The sequence below is a fragment of the Amblyomma americanum genome, chromosome 1 (assembly GCF_052857255.1).
Source record: "Amblyomma americanum isolate KBUSLIRL-KWMA chromosome 1, ASM5285725v1, whole genome shotgun sequence".
NCBI classification, from domain to species: domain Eukaryota; kingdom Metazoa; phylum Arthropoda; class Arachnida; order Ixodida; family Ixodidae; genus Amblyomma; species Amblyomma americanum.
The window spans coordinates 45922245-45934295 of record NC_135497.1 but is presented as its reverse complement, the minus strand read 5'-3'; the positions used below and the strand labels follow the sequence as shown (position 1 = coordinate 45934295).

The 12051-nt window shown below is 43.6% G+C and overlaps 1 pseudogene; it reads left to right on the top strand.

Annotated features, from left to right (window-relative positions):
- Positions 1–5213: 5213 nt before the first annotated feature.
- On the top strand, positions 5214–11709 carry LOC144112727 (inactive selenide, water dikinase-like protein; annotated as a pseudogene).
- The last annotated feature ends 342 nt before the right edge of the window (positions 11710–12051 follow it).

Here is a 12051-nt window from a genome sequence, read left to right as displayed (position 1 = left end):
CATGACATCAGCTTTACTTAAGTCATGCCATTTCTGCTGAGGACGCATTCTCATAGCAGGTTTCCAAGCTAATGGCAGCTGGGTTCCCACTTGCCCATCTCACCAACCTGTCAGCGTCTTTTCACTTGCTCGAGGGAAAGGAACACATACTCGGATGATGCTGATATACCTTACCTCTACAGTATTTCACACAGTCTCAAGAAAGTCTCGGCAAAGTGTAATGTTGCTGTCGTCTTAACAGCTCAGTGCAAGATAAGAGGCTTTTGCGTGGCCATTAAAAAAAGGCTTGATAAAACTATCGGTAATCATCCACAATGGACAGTGTCACGTATAAAAAGGTTCACCACTTGCAGAAGTAATAAAGTTTATTGTGTTCCACTGCCTTATGGCTGCAACTACTATGGGCAGACAGGCAGATGTCTGATTTTGCACCTGACTGAGCACTTTCAATCTACAGGAGGGAAGGCAAATTCTAATCTGGCACTACACACTCAATCTTTTGAACGCAAATATGAGGATGACCTATCTCTTTGAACGCCTAATTTCTGCAACACATCAGTGGTTTACGGAAGGGAGAAATCTGTCGGTAGATACTTGAGGTTTACTACATCGGTAACGCTAAGGACACGTGTGGCTAAGCTGTGGGTAAACTTTCGCCGTAAGGAATTTGCTTTTTTAGATTCACTAGTATGCCAGTGACTTTCGATTGCATATCCTCCTTTCACTGCTTTGGGGTACTGTGCGCACGCATGTCTTTGCGGATCTTCTTTTGCGGCTTTCTTTCAATAAAATTTCAGTTGTTAGTCCAGCCTCTTGTTGAGCTCATGTCTTCTCCTGTGTTGTGTCTTCTGGCTGGTTTTAAGTTGAGTCAGTACCAGTATCAGTATATCTCTATTGGCTACTACCTGATGCTGTCACTTGTATTTTGCAATTTTAAGTTATAGGCTTTTCAAGAGCGCATCGAATAAAGGCTTTTCCTTTCTTGCAAAGCTGCAAGCTGTGACTGCTTATTTCACATTTATTGAAATGCCCTTCGTTGAGATCTGGCTGTGTACATGTGCCTCAGGTGCTTGGTTTTAAACATTTTGCCTCTCTGAGAAGCAGCGCCGGCATTCGATGACTGTAATTTGCGTGTTTGAGGCCAAAAGGCGTACGCAGGCATCCTTTGCATGCAGATCAAGATGATCTTGGCCCTCTCCCGGTTTTCAGCTGGAAAACTAACTGGAGTAGTTTTTCATTTGGGGTATGACGGGGGAGGTTGAGCGCAATTTTGTAGGATTGTCTAATTAGAGCATCCAGGTCATCTCTTTCTCTGTCTGTGAGGGTGACGTATGCTGTACAGTAGATGACTCTGCTAAGAACGAAGGCTTGGATAAGTTTCCTGGTCTCGGCTTCTTTAATTCCTCCTCGCCTATTTGCAATCCATCTGATGAGAAGGGAGATTTGGTTGACGGTGTTTCTCAGTTTCTTAATTAGTGTGTCGTTTTTTGGTTCTCAATATTCTTAGTGTTTCCACTTCTGCGATGGCTGCCCCTTCCGCGTAGATTTCGATCTGAGGTGCTTTATTCTTTCTCTGACGCTTTGGGTGTAGGATGAGGACTTCGGACTTTTTGGCGGGACACGGAAGTCCCGCTGCTTGTGCCTCCTCTACTACTACATCTGCCGCTTGTTGTAGCGTATCTTGTATCGTGCCGATACTCTCCTTAGTGGTCCAAAGGATGATATCGTCCGCGTACAAAGAGTGTTCTAGGTCTGGGATTTTGGCGACTTCGTGTGCCTTTTTGTTGACGGTTATATTGAATAAGAAGAGGGACAGGACAGATCCTTGTGGCATTCCTCTGTCTCCTAAACTGAAGGTGTCGGATTTGATTGTGCCAATTTGAATTTTAGCCGTTCTATCGGAGAGAAAGTCTTTGATGTAGTTAAACGTTCTTTCGCCTGCATTCAAGGGGCTTTCCGAAGCACTTGCGACTTTATCTTTCCTGCTGATTTTGTCAGGTCACTAAGGGATTAGGCGTAACATTCAGACACGCCATCCAGATGGCGTCCAAGTATTGTCACTTTGTTTTTACTGGCGCTGCGGTTTTTAGTGACTGCAAGTTATTTTTGCGTGTGTGTGCATAAAGCTTACATGCTTAGGTAACATTGCGTGCATTTGAAATTCCAATAGAATTTTTGCTTTTTTTGCATTTTTAAACACAAAGTAAATGAAAAGTATTTCTAATGCCTATAGGAACAAAATGGCAAACTGAAGAATAGCCGCTGCGTGGCAACTCAAAATAGTTTTGAGCAGGTAGCAGCGCTACTACTTATCTTTGCGCTACATATAAAAGAAAAAGTGGGGAAGCGCATAGGGAAGTGCCAGCAAGCAAGGAAGTGAAGCGCATGAAGACAGTTCTCAGTCGACATTGGAGCTGCGTTCGACAGGCTCCAAGGAACACGAGCAGGCAAGTCGGCTAGCTGTCACGAGCAGTCAGTTTGGGCAAAGCTGTCCGCTGCCACTCCACTGTGTGAATTAATTGAATTGATCGGTGATCAATTCTTATTGGCTGGAGGTGTCATTACTTCCTTTTCTTCTTCTGCTTAGACTGCACAAGCTGCCACTGCCGCCCGCCGTTCGAACTTTCGCCGGGATGAGTGGTGAGGCTGCACATGTCGATGCTGTCACCGGCCGGAGCTACATGTTCCGACGCGGAGCCAGCGGCGTGACGGTGATCTACTACCCGTTCGACAATGCCGAGCACGGGCTCGAGCCAGAGTTTTGGCTCCTGATCCTGGCTGACATGAAAGGATGAGGCTGCAAGGTTCCCCAGGGTGTGCTCAACAAGCTGCTCAATTCGCTGAAGGGAGACGGCGAAGCACAGCAGACCGTGTTGTACCACCCTGAGGGATCACAGATCGGTGCGTTCAAGCTTTAGAGCAGCTTGTTTTAATTTGTACACCGAGCACTTGTGCCGATACTTTATTGTCGTCTTTGCCTGATTGTACAAGCATTAGAACGCCACGCTCAACAGATTTTTCGACTGCGGTGATGCTTTGTAACCGTACGGCAGTGAAACGAACGTACTACTGGATTCAGGACATAAGTACTTGTCGTGGTGTTATGTACTTGTGCCAGCGCAAAAGTACTCAGTTGTTCACTTGCATGCATTAGTGTGCTATAGCAGGCGCTAACATCATTCTGCTATTTTTTCACTTTAGTTCAGCCTACAAAAAATACAAAATTCATCAACTTGGAATTGTTGATCACTGTCTTGATCTAGCTGTTTCCTGTTCAGAACAGTGCAGCCACTCAACAAGGCTGCCATTTATGTCATGATGGAATTAACGATTTTTCATTGTACCAGCATTGAAATGAACATATTATGTGATGCAGGATATACTTATTGACTGTTTTGTTCCATGCTTCTGCTGTTTTATAAAATTGCAGTTCTTGAATCAGTCATTGGTGAGAGAATACCTCTGGCATTCAGTGAACTCTGTTCAGTCTGTCGTGCCTAAAATTCACTAGTGACGTGACACATAAAGTGAGTGATGTTTCTAGTTCAGTATCCTTTAAACAAAAAAAAAGTGGTAGGGGTTTAACGTAGGTAAACCAAGTACACGTGTGAAAGCAGGGGACACTTAAGTGCCACTCTGAGGGGTTTAGTAGGATAATGCCCATATAGGCAGAGGCGGTAATTCTCTACTTAACATTCATAGATGGCGGCGTACCACTACTAGCGCAGTGGCGCAGCGGTTAAGGGATGTGCCACTGCATTGACAGGTGTCTGTTTCTATCATAGCCACCGGTAGGGATCGTGCGACTCATGTTGCTCTTCCCGAGCAACCTTTTGCGGCCAATCATTATTTTGACTGCCACGGTGGACAGTTTTCTCACAATCCAATGCGCAGAATGTGATGTTGCCACAAGCTTATGTGACCTAGGTGGTGAGATGCCCTCCTCCCAATGGCTACAGTTGGCGCGATGCTTCTCCAAACTTACCTGAGCTTCATCCTATTGGCTGCAGCTTGCGTGATGCTGCTCCGAACTGACCCGAGCTTGGGATAGTACAAGCACAAGACAAGATTCTTGCTAGGGGTTGGTACATGTGGAATAGTGCTTTCGCACTAAAAGCATGAGGGAGGGACAATGGCTGTCAGTGACTGAAATATGACAGTGAGATGATATTAATGTTGATAAATATCCAAGTGTACTTTAGTTTTACAAACTGAACACGGACGCTCAAGTAGCTGTGCTCTGGTTTACAATACACACCGATTAATAATTAATTAAAGAATTTACTAGCTGAAGACATGCGTGACACTCTCTTCTGGTACAGCAGATTGACTAAACATTTACAGATGTGTGGCCAGCTTTATTCTGGTGTTTGGATATAAAGCTATTACACTTTCGGGTACAAGCCGGTAGACTGTTTCTTTCCTTTTTGTCTGTCCCAACATAGTATTTGTGTTGGATTATGAATGATCTTCCCTTTCAGTACAAATTTAGCCTCGCATTTAAACACTCTAGACAATAAAGTTTTTGCTTGCACTTTTTCTTCTTTCAAGTCATGATTTAGACATTAGAATACATAGATCACCACCTGGTACTCACCTGTGACTGCTAAATTTATAACTGAATTTCTTCTTGGCCCTGTTTAAGTTTTAGTTTCATCAACCAAATGATGGGTGTGACAAGTAGGACACATGAGACACGAAAAGAACGGCAGTTTAACTGCTGATATGTTGCTTGTTGTCATTCCAGCTCTTGAAGCAAGCTGGTTTAATTGTTTTAGTGAATTAAAACTATGTATCAGCATTTATATCACAGGTTTTTTTTTCGTGCCTCATGCTACCTAAGTGTGAACCCCATGTCTCAGCACTCGTTCGGTTGATTAAAGTGAAATATCATGAAAGAAGAAATTAAGATACAAATTACTTATTGCTAATAGTTGTCCACATGGTGGCATAAGTATTCTAATGTTTAACGCATCATTTGAAAGAATAAAACGAACTAATGCTGGGTGTCTATAGTTCTCTAAGTCATAATGGGAACAAAACCCAACACTGATGGTGTGCGGACAGTTTAACCTCATTGAAGACATTTTGGGTGCCTTGTACAGTGCTTTTAAATGTAGTAGCTCTGATAACTTCCCTGAAAATTTCCCTTCAAGAAGCTGCCCATAACAACCTGACTAATATACATATTTTTTTTCCATTCAGACATTGGCATGGATTCCAGTGGTGTGCCCCTTGGAGATTCTGGTTATTCTCTGGTTCAAACTATTGATTACTTCTATCCATCTGTTGAAGACCCCTACATAGCTGTAAGTGCTCAACATTGTAAAAAAATGCTTACCTGCATTTAGTAACCTGGTGGCAGATTGTATACTCGAACTTCAACATCACAGTGCTCTGCTGTCACTTCAGTCGACTTTACAAAAAATACTAAGTGTTATTTTTTTGCAGAAAGTTATGTGTCTGTAGTTTTAATACCAGCCGATAAAACGAAACAAAGCAGCATTAAATATATATTCTTGTAGCTGTAAGAGTATCACCAAACTTTTTCTATAATCTGAGTTTCTAAGTGCTAAGTTTGTTCACTTATTGGCTAGTCTGGATAACAGGTCACTTACTGAGCAGTCTTATTGGGCTCAAAACCACACTATAATTATACTTTCTATAAGCGTGTAAATAAATCTGATTGTAACGATGTGTCAATACGATAGCAGCGTTTGTTACCTTACGTCGGCGGTTGTTCTAGAGCCAGCCAGCAGCGCGCGCTCAGCGATAGCACTGCCGCTACTGCGTTGACACATCTTCGTTGTTACACAATAATGAATCAAATAGGTGACAGGCCTCATGTTGGTGTCCTTTGCTGGCACCATGTGTACAGGATGTTTTCTTATTCATTGTTTTTGTTTGTTGCAGGGCAAGATAGCGTGTGCCAATGTGCTGTCTGATCTTTATGCACTTGGCATGACCCACTGCGATAACGTGCTGATGGTAATGGCTGTCAGCACTAAGCTCACTGAAAAGCAGAGGGACATTGTCGTGCCTCTTCTCATCAGGGGGAGTCAAGGTAGGATCGGCCCCTGCTGCAGTAAAGCCTAAGATGTTTGCATCAATGTTTTGAGGTGTGTGTAGGCCATGGCTGCCTATCAGAGCTAATGTGAGTGTGAGGGCACTAGTTGTGTGAGCTCTCAAAATTTGAATGCAGTCTCAGATTTCTTTTTCAAGTTCGTGCGCTTAGCATGGTGAAGAGATAACTTGAGAGAAGATCTACAAGAGATGTCCATGTCAGACAGCAGCTGTTCAAGTGTTTCAGCTTTTAACTCTTTTCACTGCCTGAGTTCATGCCCCAGTACTGAAGTGATAAGCATGGTGCAAATAGCTTAAATGGCATTTGTTTCTCCACAGGACTTGGCTGAACAAGCAGGCACAAGGGTCACAGGAGGGCAGACTATGCTCAATCCTTGGCCTATGATTGGTGGTGTGGCATCATCAGTCTGCAGAGTCTGAAATCATCTCGTGAGTGCAGTAATCGTTTCTCTTTTTTTTTCTTTTTCCAATGAATTAAGTTTTCCATGCTATTTTTGTCTGTGTTAGCATTTATGAAATGCAAAATGTGAGCATTTGAGGCTCTGTCTGTTGGGTACTATGATGAATTTTTCCAGCATGAGCGTCGTTTTCAAAGTTCAGATAAACCTTACTTAATACCCAAATAATCACCACACTGATGATGTAGTTTGCCCGTGGAAATACCTGACTGTACAGCCAAAGCTCATAATTTGAATTTCTGGATAATTCGAACTGTACGACTGGGTCTGGCCATGCTCCACTGGGTCTGTGTGAAACAAAGCCCATTAATTTAATTCGAACAACCACCACCGTGCCTGGAGGGCGGGTGACGCGGTGAACCAAGAAACATTCCCACTAGGCTTCACCACCTCTTTGGAGAAGTGGGCAGGGTTAAAATGGCGTGAGAGGCTGGGTAAACAGGGGAGGGGTTTCTCTCTGTGCTAGTGGTAGCAACTAACTGCATGACCTCTGAGCCGGCTTGCTTGTATGTGTTGGTCTCGAATGCTTCAGTAGCTTGCTGTGTTGGGTTTTGCTGTTGAGAAATCGATCACATGGCCAGCGACGAGATGCTTACAGTGAATCAGACATGTCGCAGTGTCTCCAGCACTCCAAATCCGAAACCATGCGGTCGTGCGCGAAACGACGACGTGTGCCAAACGAATGAGTTGGAGCTTGGCTGATGTTTGCTGTGTGTATTTGTCTCGGTTTTTCAGTGCCCTTTGCATGTGATTGGTTGCGGCCGGAGCAGTCAACCTACACGGTGTACCGCATTTAGAATTGTCTTCCGTTTGCAGTAATTACTGTGCCAAAATGCTTGAAGAGAAGGTTGGAACCATGCATGAAGTCAATGCCAGAGCATTATCGAAGCAGGATATCACCAAAAAGCACTCTCATTGGTTTGGCAGTGTGCGCCTTGAGCCTGGGGAGGCTGCAAAATCGGGCAATATACGTGTGGTCGCTCGGTTTACCTTTGCTTGTCGACTTCAATGCTTACGCAACCTCGCGACTCACAAGTGTGAATTTGCAAGTCACAGAGGTTGCACTATATGGTTTGGTCAAAAAGCGCCAGACGTGAGACGGTAGTTCTTTTGACCATGCTCAGTGGTGGTTGTATGCCTTTTGCAACTTCAGTGGGGCCCTCCGCTGCGGTAGTTTGGATGCACTGAATGCTACGCGCCTCTTCAGTTTTGAAGGTGAAAAAAGGCCTTCAGATAAAAGGTAGGAGGTGATGAAGGAATACTTTCGGACAATGAAATGGCTAATCTCGCTACCCGACTGCTTCCCAAATGCATATTCTGTTCACTTTTGTTTGTTCGAACTTCAGTCAATTTGAACTGTCGTCGTCCCCATCGAGTTCTTATTAACGAGCTTTCACTGTACTGTACAATTCACTTTTGCACAAGTTCAAACCATGTCTTATTGGAATTGTCATTATATCAAGTGCTATCCCGCACCCACCAAAGATGTTCTGATACTATTTTGCACTCCACTAAGTCAACGCTTATGCTTTTTGCAAGTAGAGTACTTGTAGCAAAGGCCCAGCAGGTCAGTCGCATAGACAGTGAAATTTTGAAAATGGCAATATAATGTAAACAGAAAAAGAATTGCAGCAAAAACCTTTGAACATATGCCTTCCCCCAGAGCAAAGAATGACAGCAATAGTAATGCTATGCCTGTCTCAACGTTATCCTTTTAGAAGGTTTGCTACAAAAGTAGTCACTGTGTCATTAAAGGCAAGCTATTTCAGAACAACAGGAAAGGCCCTAGACAAAAACTGGAATGTTCATCAGCCTGGCCATTTAACCTAATTGCTAAATGTTATGCTCCCTTTACAGGCCAGACAATGCACAGCCTGGAGACGTGCTGGTACTGACCAAGCCCCTTGGCACCCAGGTGGCAGTGAACGCTCACCAGTGGCTGGAGAAGCCGGAGCGCCATGCTTAGCTGGGCAAGGCTGGCATCAGTGAAGAAGATGTACGCAGGGTCTACCTCCATGCAATAGACTCCATGGCACGTCTCAATCTCAATGGTTGGTGCTGATTTGTTCGTGTCTGCAGTTTTTTTTTAGTTGCCTATTTGCTTATGTGCTTATTTACGGCAGTCTCTGCAATGCCTTCCTGAGGTATTGTAGAGGTGAAACATGTGCACTCACAGAAAGAGAGTGGACAGATACTAAAGTGCATACAAACTGTGAGCAATGCTTTAAGAAGGTGACAACAAAATAGTTGATAATTGAAGTACAGCGCAGTGGTCAGGGCAACAATAATAAATTCGTGTCCCATGATGAAGACAGCTTCCACTACAGTATTCGTAACATAAATAATGAGATGAGATATGGTATAGCATTGAAAACGAAAAGTGCAGGACATTAGTGCAAACAAATAAAAAGAAGCTCCAAGAATTTGATCACGCACTTTAGGAGATGTTGCTGCACTTGGTAGATTCTGCAAAATATGCGAGAGCAAAGGACATCATGACATGTAAATGCACTAAGAAATTGGGGAGTTCATTTGGAGAAAAAGAAGGGATGGGCAAGCAGGGAGAAGGATTAAAAAGGCAGAAGTGAAGAAGATAAGTTGTGAAAAGATGAACGCAAGAAGAGTGATGCTGTCGCAGCTAGGCAAGAGGTGGGAGAAAAGGAAAGTCGTCTTGTTGAAATATTGGTTAAGGGCCTGAGGCTTCCCCCACCACCAGTTGTTTGTTTTCTGTTGTGAAGCATCCAATCCTTGTGGCTGTCTCTTTACTACCACAGCCGTTCAGTCCAGTGTTATGCCAACAAATAAGGAAAAGAAAAAAGAAAATAATTAAAGTCGTGTCTGGATAGTACAAACAAGGATACAGGTTAGATTAGATTGGAAAACACTAACCTTGAGAAGGTGGTGGGGCTGGGAAGTACTGTATTTTGCCCATCTGGTTTTTGCTTCCTTGTTTATTACATGGAAATATCTCAGCTTGTTAGCAGCCCATGGGAAGGGGGACAGTGATAACCTGGCGACCAACATTAAAGACTGTAGTAATTGAGTTACTACCACCTTACAGGGTATGCTGGTAGTATCTGTGCAGTCTCACATTTTGCAAGTGCAAGTATGTGTGTTCCACTTACTAGTACTTCACTGTCTGCATGCAAGAAGGCTACCACAAAATTGCAGACTTTTGACGAGGAAAACTTTTCATTTTGATCAAAGCAGGTCTTTATCAGACCAGCTACATTTCTTTCCTTTTATATCATGAAATGAGAGGCATTGTACGACTATTCATCAGTTGTGTATTTTGTGACCAAGTAGGCATTGACTTTCACTTCGCTCCTGCTTGTGCAGAAACTGTGTTAAAACAAATTTTTTGCCTTTGTTGTTCCAGGAGCTCGGCTGATGCACAAGCATGGCTGCCACGGTGCTACAGGCGTGACAGGCTTCGGTCTGCTCGGCCACACCCAGAACTTGGTGCAGATGCAGCAGCGCTCAGTGCGGTTTGTGATCCACACGCTGCCCATCAGAGCCAATTTCCTGCCCTGCTGGCCGCCACGGGCACCTCCTTCAAACTAACGCACGGGCATTCGGCCGAGACCTCTGTTGAGCCACTGACTGACAATCAGTCGAATTTTTTTTTTCTCTATTGTAGGATTTCCTTCTCATGTCTTTCACAGCTTCTTGAAAATAGATACAACACAATTTTTCAAACTTTCACCGTCAGGAAGTGCTAAAATGTATGCAGAGTTTAGAGTTACATGAAAGTGATGGTGTTCCTGTCGGAAATCCCCAGTTGTTCCTTGGAAAGATATGTTGTCTCCTTTTAGGTGAAACTCTTTTCAGATTTTTTTAATGTAATTCAGATGCTTTGCTCTGAGTAGTACCAGGAGAAAAGTAAACAAAATTGACAGGACAATCATGAAACCTGATGCGAGAACGCTGTAATAGCAGTTGGATTTTCGCTCAGTGATTACTTTGATGCTTTTACTTTAATGAATGGTTTTACTTAAAGCCGAGTGCAACAGAATTTTTCTAGAGGGTGTCTATGTTGGCGGCCCCCTAGCTAGTGGGGCATGGTGAGGCTGTGGCCGGTTGGGGATGCTTCTGGAGGGCAGCTGACTTTCCCACTGTCTCTTTGGATTTGATTTTACTGTTGCTCTTTTTGCTCTGCTGCTGCATGGGCTTCTGGTGTGTGGAGGCAGGCAACGGGTTGGTGATGGATGCGTGGTTCTTGTGGAGGGTGGAGTAGGGAGGTCTCTGGCACTTGTCGAGGCTTCACATAGAGAAAATTTCTTGTCTTCACACAGATAACGCTGCCCTTAGTACAACTGTAGCCAAAAATTTTTTTTTACTTAGCAATGCGAACTTCCTGGAAACGGCAATAAATGGCAACAGCGACATGGCATGTGTCCTTTCCACACGCTCTTTGATAAATCAGAGCATAGCGACGGATTCATCGCATGACTTAGTATCTTGGATCACCCACCGGACACCCAAGATGCAATGAACAAGTTAAAGCATCATTTGGGGTGTTTTCTCAAAATCTCTTGCCAATATATTAGCATATGGAATTTATTTATTTATTTTATTTATTTATTTATTTCAGTACCTCCAAGGCCTCTGGGGGCATTAGTGGAGAGGAGTGCATGAAAAATATATAATCATAACACAGGAATTGCAGCAAATTTGCGGCAATACAGGAATTGTGGTAAAACAGCAGCAATTTCATTTCAAGTTTATTTCATAGGTTGCACTCGTAAAATTTATGGCGTTAGTGAGTTACAAGTTTCCTGTTTTCCTTTCTCATGTGGACTGCTGATGTGCCTTCCAAAGGAGAATGCCGAAGGATCGTGCAAAGAAATTGAGCAGCAGGAGGGATACCCAGCGTGGATCATAGAGGATGTTGTTGAAGGGGAGCGGGTAGCAAGGCTGACGGACTCTCTACGCGTGCTCGAAGTGCCTTCAGCCGACAAGGAGTCCTAGCTTTGGTAACACAGGCTTGTGAATAGGGGACAGGGAAAGAATTGGTTGTGAGGAAGGTTTCCAGCCTTGCAAGGAGTTTTGAAAGAGTGAGCTGTGATGTTTTTACTGATGGGGTACCTTATGGCTGTCATATGCAACTACGAATGCCACATACACGAGTGGCGACAGCTTTGGTCTTATGCTGCATGCCACTGACATGAACGTTAGCTAAATGGACTCCAAACAAACATTTTGTGTTGTGTTAGTGATATTTTATGCGCTTTATGAGCACAGCAATATTTTTGTTAGTCATGAAAGATAGTCTTCTACAAGCATTCGTTATGTAAAATATTTTCCCCTTTTATCATATAGTAGTGGTTTTGATGGTTTGTTCAGTTAAGAGACTGGCTGTTCCTTGAAGAGACCTTCATGAATCTGTGCTGACTGAATATTACGGTGGTGTGGAGGATGGTTTGTCTCCCGTGGGCATCTCTCACAGCCTCTCATTGCTAAGCCTCAGCCATTTGCCATGCATTGGGAATAAAAATATTTTGCAAAA